We start from the raw sequence: 11,603 nt of genomic DNA, 5'->3' as shown, positions 1-11,603 counted from the left end.
GAACCCCCTATTGTTTGGACTTTAAAGGCACGTGCAATAGTCAAGTAAGATGAGAAATGTTTTTAGTATAATAAAGTATAAAGATATAGTAAAATACGTGCAACAATGTCCGTAGTGTGATATAGATAGTAGATGGACAAATAACCCATAAAGGGTAAGGTGGACCAAGATACTCAATACCCTACGCGTTTCAGAGATATTCTGGTCTCCTTCATCAGGGGTGAGTATAGGGCAAGAGACGTATTTCTAATAAAAAGCACAAATAACAAAATGTTAGCAAATAAAGACGGCCAATAGGAAATGGGGGTACATTGAAGCATTTGTGTACTTACATATCAGGTTACAGAAAATGATGGCAACTGATCAACCAAGGGAATAGCTACACATCTGTAGTAAGAAAATCCTTTAGGGTCCGTAAAGTGTTACTAAACCCACATCAGTAAAAATCAGTCTATATATGTAGTAAAGCATGCTTGTTATACTCACTGTTGAACCTAAGGCCGCGTACACACGCGGGGACTGTTCGTTCAACTTTGTCCGCTGAACAGTGTTTCAGCGGACAGTCCACTCGTGTGTGGGCTTCAGCGGACAGTTTCAGCGGACAGTTTGACGAACAAAGTTTTTCGGAAATCCCGAAAAACTGTCCGCTGAAACTTGGTTTGAGCGGACAGTCCCCGCGTGTGTAGGCTTGTTCGTCAAACTAAGTTCCGCGCATGCTCAGAAAGAATTTATACGCCGAAGGTTGCATTGCAGTGTATAGGACGTCGTTTTCTAGTCCCGTCGTACGTGCCGTTTCGCGTCATCGCGCACGGTTTCAGCGGACTGTTCGTTCGTCGTGTGTGGCCAAGTCCGTCCATGCTAATTTTGAGCGGACTGTCCGCTGAAACTGTTTGACGAACAAAGTTGAGCGAACAGTCCCCGCGTGAGTACGCGGCCTAAGGGTTAATCCTCTGCATTATGTATAAAGGCTGTGTGTTCCTGTCTCTCTGATCCTCCTCTTCTTTAACTGACTCCAACCCATATACTAATAGAACAGAGCATTAGGAGTCAGGCTGCACATGCTCAGTTTGGTGTGTATTGCTAAATAGTTGTTTTGTTTTCTTGGGTGAGTGAATATGATCAGCACAGGGCCAATCAGCACTGTTCAGACAGAGGATCAGGGCAAAATTAAAACTCCTCCTACAAGCTTTATTCAGAAACTAAAGACTGCTATATGCTGCTGATGAGAAAAAATATTTAGCAGTTTATATTTACAAAAATAATTGCGTTTCCATGTTCTGTGTATTATGGGCGACCAGATATAGTGAATGCAGGCTCCTGGTTTTAATAACACATTAAAGTGGTTGTATGGTCAATTTTTTAACTTTTACCTACAGGAAAGCCTATAATAAGGCTTACCTGTAGGTAAAAAAAATATCTCCTAAACCTGTACGGTTTAGGAGATATTCCCCTTGGTATGCGCCGCTGACTCCACAAGGGGGTTCTCGCCGTGAAAATCCGGCAGCGCTCGTCCGGCCGGACTGAAATCTCCCGCGCGCATGCGCGGGAGTGACGATATCGCGGCTCCGGCCACTCACAGCGCCGGAGCCGCGATACCCGGAAGAGACGCCGAGGGAGCATGTCAGCTCCCTCGGCGTGGATCGGGCCAGATGTCGGGGCCTCGTTCTAAGGTAAGTATTTCATAATGAGCTAGTATGCGGTGCATACTAGCTCATTATGCCTTTTGCTTTGCAGGTTTAAAAAAAAAAAAATAACATTTGCGGGTTTACTACCGCTTTAAGCTGGCCATACATGGCTTCAATTTCATCTTATTCCTACTGAATCTGCTAATATTTGTGCCACAGGTAGCCCTTTCGAACAACCATCTCCACCAAAGTCAACAGAAAAATCCAAGGAGTCGGTGGAAAATTGTCAGCTGAGTAGTAAATGCATCCAATTATGTGCAGTCACTGTTCAGGTATTCAGACAGGTGGAGAGGCAGCCTGAATACTAGTCAGCTGGGGAGATTCCACTATCCATGCTGTTAAGCATTGCTGGGGGATTCGAAATGTGAGGCTACATGAAAAAACTCAAAATGTGTATCGCTAGCTTTAGTCATAATTTCAATATAATCATATACAGTATCTCACAAAAGTAAGTACACCCCTCACATTTTTGTAAATATTTTATTATATCTTTTCATGTCACAATACTGAACAAATTACACTTTTCTACAATGTAAAGTAATAAGTGTACAACTTGTATAACAGTGTAAATTTGCTGTCCCCTCAAAATAACTCAACACACTAACAACTAGCCATTAATGTCTAAACCACTGTCAACAAAAGTGAGTACACCTCCAAGTGAAAATGTCCAAATTGTATAGACATTTACTGTTTAGGAGATATTCCCCTCGCAATGAGCCTTTGACTTCAGCGGCACATGAGCACAGGGGATTCTCGGCTGAATACTCCCGTGTGCATGTGCGGGAGTGACGGCATTGCGGCTCCAGCCGCTCACATCGCCGGAAGGCACGCCGAGGGAACATGTCAGCTCCCTCGGTGTGGACTGAGTGAGATGCCGGCGCCTCATTCTAAGGTAAGTATTTTATAATGAGCTAGTATGCGGTGCATACTAGCTCATTATGCCTTTTCCTTTACAGGTGTAAAAAAGTCTTTGGGTTTACTCCCGCTTTAAAATTTCAATATATTTGTTACAGTTAAGTTGGCCACAGACAGTTTGAATCTCTTCCAGTTCCTGCTGATTTGAACCATGTATGGGCAGGTATCCAATTTAATCGATCAATCATCTTGGGTAAAACCAACCTGCTGGATTTTACATGCAATTGTTGCTAGAGGCTGCTATATCTGCTGGCAATAAACACTGTGTTCTCCCAGCAGGGATGGCTTCCTCTGCCAGAAGAACAAAATGAGGGAGAGTTACTAAGGCAGCAGGAAGCGGATGATATTTGAACCATGTATGGACAGGCTAAATGTACCAAGCTGATCAATCGATCAGCTTGGGTAAAACCAGCATACCGGGTTTTACCTGCGATTATAGTTAGCGGCTGCTAAATCACTGTCTTCTCCTGGCAAGGATGGCTTCCTCTGCCCTCCCCACCGGGAGAAGACAATGGCCCAGCAGGAGGGATTCACTCATAAACACTGTTTGTATTGATGGGAGAATTGGGAGAATTTCTTTCCTGCAACCTGTAGTAGCTGTAGGGAAGGAATTTGCTTCATGTGTGGCCAGCCTAAAACTGGTTTACACAGAATCTAGTGCAACTGTGCATAGTAACTAATCAGCTTCCAGGTTTTATTGGTAAAGCTTAATTGAACAAGCTGAAGTTAGAAGCTGATTGTTTACAATGCAAAGCGGCACCAGATTCTGTGTACACCAGTTTTAATAAATCTCCCCAAAAGACTCTGCAGGAGGCATTACCAGGTTGATGGGGTAATCAAGCAAATTTCTTTCAACCCATAGTTGCAGGAAATTCACTCTGTCTAAGGCCGGCCTTAGAGATATAATGACACTATAAATAATAATTGCCTGATTTAATAACATTTGAGAAAAGACAATAAGAACAAAAGTGGGATTGTTACAAATATCCAGTTGATTTTCACCTTTTATTTGCTAAGAATTTTACAAGAATTCTAACTAGTTTTTTCTTTTTTTTGAAAGACCAAGGCGTGTGAAACACACTGAAAAACTTCACCCGGTGCCAAAAAAATGGGCACACACATAAGGAGTGAAACACAAAAAATTGCAACGGGTACACAAGCGCTCTCTAAAATCAGAGGGCCTCGCCCTGAATCCTCCGGGGCATTAGGCTCTCGACGGGGACAAGGGTACTTACACTTGGTTCATCTGGCCGAAACCAGATGGACCCTTTTCTCTGGAGGATCTGCCGAAACAGACCCACCCAAGTATTCGGTGGAGCTCCCCCAAAGGGAGATCCCATGAGAGAGGGTGAACTAAGCTAAAAGCCCATGTCTACCCCCTCCCAAGACTTTCAGGGCAGGCCCGAGGACCTGCAATCCTACTCATCACACAGTGCAACCCGTGTACAACACAAAAATACAAAAAGTGACAAACAAAGGAATAAATACAAGAATTCTAACTAGTTTCTATAGGAAATTAGTGCTCATTTTCTTTACTTCCGGTTTTATGTAAAAATTATATTTTCTATTTAATTGCATTGTTGTATACTTGTGGGGTTTGGGTGATTTCATACCTCCCAACATTTTGAGATGGAAATGAGGGACACCTACTAGCAAACGTATGAAGGCATAGGACACGCCCCCTATCACACTCCATTAACCACTTCAGCCCCGGACAATTTTGCTGGCCAAAGACCAGACCACTTTTTGCGATTCGGCACTGCGTCGCTTTAACTGACAATTGCGCGGTCATGCAACGTGGCTCCCAAACAAAATTGACGTCCTTTTTTTCCCACACAAATAGAGCTTCTTTTGGTGGTATTTGATCACCTCTGCGTTTTTTATTTTTTACGCTATAAACAAAAATAGAGCGACAATTTTGAAAAAAACGCATTATTTTTTACCTTTTGTTATAATAAATATCCCCCAAAAATCTTTAAAAAAACATTTTTTTCCCTCAGTTTAGGCCGATACGTATTCTTCTACATATTTTTGATTAAAAAAAAAAAAAAAAATCGCAATAAGCGATTATTGATTGGTTTGCGCAAAAGTTATAGCGTTTACAAAATAGGGTTTTTTGGCATTTTTATTAATAATTTTTTTTTTACTAGTAATGGCGGCAATCAGCGATTTTATTGTGACTGCGACATTATGGCGGACACATCGGACATTTTTGACACATTTTTGGGACCATTGTCATTTATACAGCAATCACTGCTATACAAATGCAGTGATTCCTGTGTAAATGACACTGACAGTGAAGGGGTTAACTAGGGCGTGGCAGTGTAGGGGTTAAGTGTTCCTAGGGGTGTGTTACTAACTGTTGGGGTCTGGGCTTTCATTTAGTGAACACTGATCTCTGCTCCAATCACATGGAGCAGAGATCAGCGTCACTTGTTGCTAGGCAAAACGGGGAGATGCTGTTTACAACGGCATCTCTCTGTTCGGCCGCCCCATGAGACGATCGCGGGTATGCCCGCGGCGATCGAGTCCGCGAGACCCGCGACCGGACTCACGGGGGTCCCACCCAGCACGCGAGCGTGCCGCCGGCGGCGCGCTCGTGATGGCAGGGCGGCATTAAAGATTGGACGTACCTGTATGCCAATATGCCTGCCCGTGCCATTCTGCCGACGTACATCAGCGTGCGCTGGTCGGAAACTGGTTAAAGGAGAATTAACCAAAAAACAAAAGCTACAAGTGTTTTTTTTTTACCACTACTATTCCTTTACATTGGCTTTAAAAATTTACAAATGCAGCAATTTAGAATTTAGATGAAAGGCTTAGCACAAGGAAACACCTTTTGAAAGATAAAAAGTGCATTTTATATACAAATATATAGATCAGACTAAAATGAGGGACAAATGAGGGGGAAAGAGGGACAAAGGGACATTGCTTCCAATCAGAGACAGTCACTCGAAATCAGGGACAGTTGGGAGCTATGTGATTTCATCTTTTTTTTATTTATTTTTTTACTGTTTTTCCAGATTTTCTGGTTTGGCCCAAGCCAGTTACTACAAAACAGACCACAGTATCCACCTCTGACATCTAACAGCAGTTTACAGATAGGTTTTTAAAACCTGTCTGGGTAACTTTTGGCTGAGGCATTTATGATCCTTATCCTAAATCTCCAAGGTAAACTAGTCATCAGCTCAGCTGATTTTATGGAGACAAAGAAAGTATGACAACAAGCAAGACATCAAAGGAAAAACATATATGGAAAGCCTTTCCTTTGCTTATCTCTGAAACAGTTGAACAATTGCTTGTTTATTGTGTTTAAAGGGGTTGTAAAGGTTTGTTTTTTATTTTCTACATAGGTTCCTCTAAGCTAGTGCATTGTTGGTTCACTTACCTTTTCCTTCGATTTCCCTTCTAAATGTTTTTTTTTCTTTGTCTGAATATCTCACTTCCTGTTTCTCCTCAGTAAACTTCTCACCATCATCCGAGCTGGTGGTTAGTCAGCCAGAACAGCTGACTGAACAGCTTACTGAGGAGGAACAGGAAGTGAGAAATTCAGACAAAGAAAACAAAGAAAAAAAACATTTATAAGGCAAATCGAAGGAAAAGGTAAGTGAACCAACAATGCACTAGCTTATAGGAACCTATTTAGAAAATAAAAAACGAACCTTTACAACCCCTTTAAGGTTTTTTGTTAAGAAAAAAAAACACATACTCTAGACCAGTGGTCATCAACCCTGTCCTCGGGAGCCCACTAACAGGCCAGGTTTTATGTAATATCATGGGGAGAAGCAGACTAGAATACTGCAATCACTGAGCAGCAAAAATAACACCTCATATAATTCACTGGAGGTAAGTCGTGGGGACCCAAATCAATGGAGGAAGAGGAGGAGGAGGAGGAGGAAAAAGTTAAAGGTGGAACCTTTCCACCAGAATTCAGTCCACAATATCATGGACTTGAATATACATCCACATGGATGAGTATATGTCCCTTTAAAACTGGATTTATAGGTCTCTTATATATCTACCCACGGTAAGTATGGCTACACAAAATCCACAGGTGTACTTAAACAAGCATTGGTAGCATACAGTTCATTCCCCCCCGGAAGAGGTCAACCATCACCAATTTTTGCAACACAGTGTATACACTACCACCCTAGAATATGGTCTATATTGGCTATGTAGAAAACAAAAATAGAATTACATTATTAGAACAACTCTAGTAAATATATATCATTGAATGTTTTTGTAATGCTAATGATTTTATTTGTGACCTAGCTTGGCACTCTCCATTAGATTATTAAGAGGAATTTCATCTGATACATGCGACAAGAAACAAACATTTATATTGTGGACTATTGCAAGTATTAAATAAAGTGGCATTGTCATTTGTAGTACTTTTCCACAATATGCTAAAAAAAGTCTTGGAATACAGAGACAAGCACTAAACGTTACCCTAGTCTCCTTCCTGCAAATCATTTTCTGAAACATTCCACCTCACACCGTCCTGGGGACGAAGGTTGAGTTTGTCAGGAATGATGTGATGTCAGCAGAGGACTCTGACATCCTGTAACAGCGCTTTGTCCTCGTGTGACAGAAATGTTAAATATCTGCTACTTTATATTTTAAAATAGTAAAACAAAAAGAACAAAGAACATTGAACTCATAAGTACAGTAGGTAGAGGTGTATTAAAATGTGAACAGGCTTAAGTAAATTCTAAAAGCTTCTGATTGGTAGTCTCATCATATTAAAAGACAATGTTTAACCTCATGGCACTGGCTGTATGCATATATGTGGCCTCTCGGTGGGTGGTCCTTGATGCCGAGCAGCCGCATATAGGTGTTTACAACTTTGTGTGCAGAGAGCGCGCTCCCAGAGCGGTAACCGGCAGGCATCGCAAAACCTGATGCATACTTGCGATTGAGTGCTTTCCGATCATGTGACCGCTGTGACATGCAGTCATAGCTATCACATGACCTGAATGCCCGTCTCCACTTCCCAACTTTTAGAACTCCTAAAGGGCTGGGGGGCGGTCAGTACAAAGAGGTTAACCATCCTAAAACATAGTTACAAACATTTTTAAAGATTGTATTTATAGAAAACCCATATTTTGAGTTTTTATTCCAGCATTTACCTTAAGGCCCCTTTCACATTGCTTCACTGTAGTTTCCTGCATGCAAGACTTTTAGTGCACTTTCAGAAAATCCAGCAAAACCGCTTGATCTAATGGAAGTCTATGGCAAAGCATGCGTAACCCTCATTTTGCACACTGTGCTGCAAGGAACCTGCAATGGATCAGTGTGAAAGGGGCCTAAAGGGTATCTAAACCCAAAACCAAAATACGGATATAAGCATTTTTGGGATTTTTTTTACCTGGTATTCCTGCAAATAACAGGCTTCCTGTCCCTGGGTGGCTATGTCACTCCTCTACTGTATCCATGGAAGGAGCCATGACTGTCACCCTAAGAAAAAAGGGAAACAAGTAGCCCTGGGACTTTGAGTGAGGTCGGAGAGATTTGGCACACTTTCACAAAAAAGTGCAATAAAATCAATTTGTTAATTACAAAATGTTGTGTAACAAAATGGGAAAAACAATGATTGTGCGTTACCCGACATAATAGCCAAATGTTCACAGCATGAGTAGAAACAAATATCAATTCATTACAATAGTTGCACATCCACAAACAACAACAAAATTCACTGTAGGCTGCTAAGCCAGTAGATCCACATACATCATAGAAACAATAAAAAATGCACATACATAATTGGAAGCAGTATGTAAGCATAATACAACAGATATACCCAGCAAATATAAACATAAAGGAAGCATTGATAGTGTCCTATGCGTTTTCCGAGGCTTAGCTCACTTCTTCAGGGACCAATGCATCTGTCACAGAAATGTTAAAAATATTTGGTTTATGTTGATAAATAGATGATTAGGGGCCAAAGGAATAGTTGGTAAGAGAGGTCATAAAGAGAAGAGAAGACCTCATACTCACCAATACACTGGGCTGGGTCATCAACGGCTGGGTGTCAAGACAGCATCAATAAAGTATATCCAGTGCGGGAGTTGAGGGGGCCAAGCGAACAGAAACCGCAGTAGGAGAAAATCAGGATGAACAGCACAGTCTGTGTGGAGATGCTTGGTCAGTGGTCTCAGGTACGCCCATAGACATATCTAAAAAGTGTATATGAAGATGCATGGATTTCAAAACACATAGTTTGAAAGTGTCCTATGCGTTTTGAGAGGCTTAGCTCGCTTCTTCAGGGACCAATGCATCTGTCACAGAAATGATAAAAATATTTGGTATATGTTGATAAATAGAAGATTAGGGGCCAAAGGAATAGTTGGTAAGAGAGGTCATAAAGAGAAGAGAAGACCTCATACTCACCAATACACTGGGCTGGGTCACCAACGACTGGGTGTCAAGACAGCATCAATAAAGTATATCCAGTATGGGAGTTGAGGGGACGAAGCGAACAGAAACCGCAGTAGGAGAAAATCAGGATGAACAGCACAGTCTGTGTGGAGATGCTTGGTCTGTGGTCTCAGGTACGCCCATAGACATATCTAAAAAGTATATATGAAGATGCATGGATTTCAAAACACATAATGGGATCAGCATAAGTGGGGAGGCTAAGGGGAAATACACAGTGGTAAGCAAAACGCCAAATGTAATATATATAGGTAGGTATAGTTGGAAAAAAAAACATAAGTGACCTCTATGATAGAGTGATACAGCCTACACAGTGAGTGTGACATAGATAAAAAATAATAATATATTACCTACATGCATTTGAGCAAGCTCCACCATGTAAAGCACATTCCCAGATCTGTGACCACTACATCAGACTAATAAAACGCAAATGCGAGTAACAGCCGTGCCGAATGCATGAACAGGGATGGAGGTGTGAGAGTGGTCACTCCAGACCTTAACTCCCCCCTTTTTTTTTTTATGACTGTCACCTTAGGCTGCTCTCCTGATATGGACTACAAACTAGTCAATATTGCTTCATGTCTATTACTGTCATAAACCAGATGTGACCAGAACTGAGTGACTGCGACAGAGTGAGCCAGACATAAATAGGTGAAAGTAAATAAATTTATTATTAAAGTAAATGCATATAAATGTGAGCACACCGCCAATACAAACAGAGTTAACAAACTGAACAACCAATGATAATAAACCAACCGGCATATATAGCAAAAAGGAGTACCAGAATCGTAGTCAAGCCAGGCCAGGGTCATAAACAGGAGATCAGCAGATGTGGGGCCTGGAGTAAACTGACAGGGAAACAAGATGGAAGGAGTCAGGCTGCATGGCAAGGATCCAGGGATACAGGGACAGAAACAAACAGGTACAGGATACAGAAATCAGGGCTCAGGGCTCAGGGTTCAGGGTTCAGGGCTCAGGGCTCAGGCTCAGGCTCAGGCTCAGGCCCAGGCTCAGGCTCAGGCTCACAGATAAACAGGCTGCAGGTCAGGGCACAGGGACAATACCGGGGCAAGGCATGTGTGCACTTGCCGGGTATTTATACTATAGCGGCTATCAAAGTCATGTGACGCCTGATTGCTGAAGGTAATACCTGCTCCACACTGCCAGGACCCCCCCCCCCCCGCTGGTGGACACCAGTACTGCAGCCCAAAGATGACATAATTCCAGCAGGGAAAAGTTCTTCTAACAGCTCCAAACTGCAAGGAGACACCTGCTGGTGAATCTCAGTACTGCATGCCAAATGATCAATATTACCAGCAGAGGGAACCTTTCCTGACAATTTCATAGGAAGAACGGCAATAGATAGTTTACAGAAGATAGCTAGGAAAGAAGAAGATATTCTCATAGGAAGTAACAAGGACACAGCATTTTTGGCAAGGTCAACAAGTATTTATTCTCTTACATCAGGGGACACAGAGCCATAGTAATAACTATGTGGGTTATATCGTATCAGGTGCTGGACACTGGCATGCTCCTTAAGGCGTGTACTTCCCCCATATAACCCCTCCCAGTGTCTAAGGTGTTGGGCACGTGTAACGATGTGTTGTACTGAGCTCCACGGACAGTAATACTTGATGAGACCCAGCCATCCTGACTGGATCCGTTCTGATGTCTCCATAATTGACTAAATGAACAGTACTCGAGCCTTGTCATCCGAAGACACAAGGTTTTGCTTGCAAATGCTTTGAGAGCTAGGCCCTGGGATCCAGTACTTTTTGCTAGTAAGGCCAATAAAAGTTTACTGGCAGGGTGCTGTCGCAGGTCCAGGATTGTGGGTCAACCTGAGTGTTCCCCAGTTCCTGAAGGTTCCCTTTAAGGTCCCAGAGCCTACCGTGAAGGGTGAAGATTGTTTTTTTTTAAATCTCTGATAAAACCCTGCTGCGAGGATAAGGTAAGGGAGATTTTCTCAGGAATCTCTCCTTCCATGTATTGTGTTGTCATGTCATGTCTATGTGTCACCACAGGAGGCTGTATTGAGCACTCACCATTCTGATGCTGGAAACAGCAGAAGCTCCACTCTCCTCTCCTACTAAGCCAGCTCAGACCCTCAGGCAGGCCCGGACTGGGACAAAAAATAGGCCCGGGCATTTTAGACAGAGCAGCCTGGAGGGGGGGGGGGGGCAAGGCCTCTGGACAACTTTACATTACACGGTGCCCTGCACCTATGGACCCCATTACAGTACACAGCACCCTGAACCTCCAGTTCTGGACCCCCTGCATGTTACACAGACCCCCCTACAGTGCAGATACCCTCTCTACAGTGCAGACCCCCTCCCTACAATACAGAAGCCCCTCTCACTACAGAACCCCCCCTACATTACAGACCCTCCTACAATACAGAACCCCCCTTCATTACAGACCTCCCTACAATACAGACACCCCCTACATTACAGACACCCCCCAAAATACAGAACCCCCTACACTACAGAACGCCCCTTACAATACAGACCCCCCTTCACTACAGAACCCCCCTACATTACAGAACCCCCCTACATTACAGACCCCCTACAA

The 11,603-nt window shown here is 42.8% G+C and overlaps 1 long non-coding RNA gene across 1 annotated transcript; it reads right to left on the bottom strand.

Moving 5' to 3' along the window:
• Positions 1–934: 934 nt before the first annotated feature.
• On the bottom strand, positions 935–9,556 carry LOC143942315 (uncharacterized). The gene is made up of 4 exons (XR_013264756.1): positions 9,387–9,556; positions 8,988–9,166; positions 7,969–8,057; positions 935–1,024 (listed from the first exon to the last, which is right to left on the bottom strand). It is a non-coding gene; the product is annotated as an uncharacterized LOC143942315 (long non-coding RNA).
• Positions 9,557–11,603: the final 2,047 nt, after the last annotated feature.

Source organism: Lithobates pipiens, unplaced genomic scaffold, assembly GCF_037356315.1.
Source record: "Lithobates pipiens isolate NorthernLeopardFrog02 unplaced genomic scaffold, aLitPip1_a1.2 Scaffold_10, whole genome shotgun sequence".
Lineage (NCBI taxonomy): Eukaryota > Metazoa > Chordata > Amphibia > Anura > Ranidae > Lithobates > Lithobates pipiens.
The sequence above is the reverse complement of the archived record's forward strand: the minus strand, read 5'-3'. Positions and strand labels throughout refer to the sequence as shown.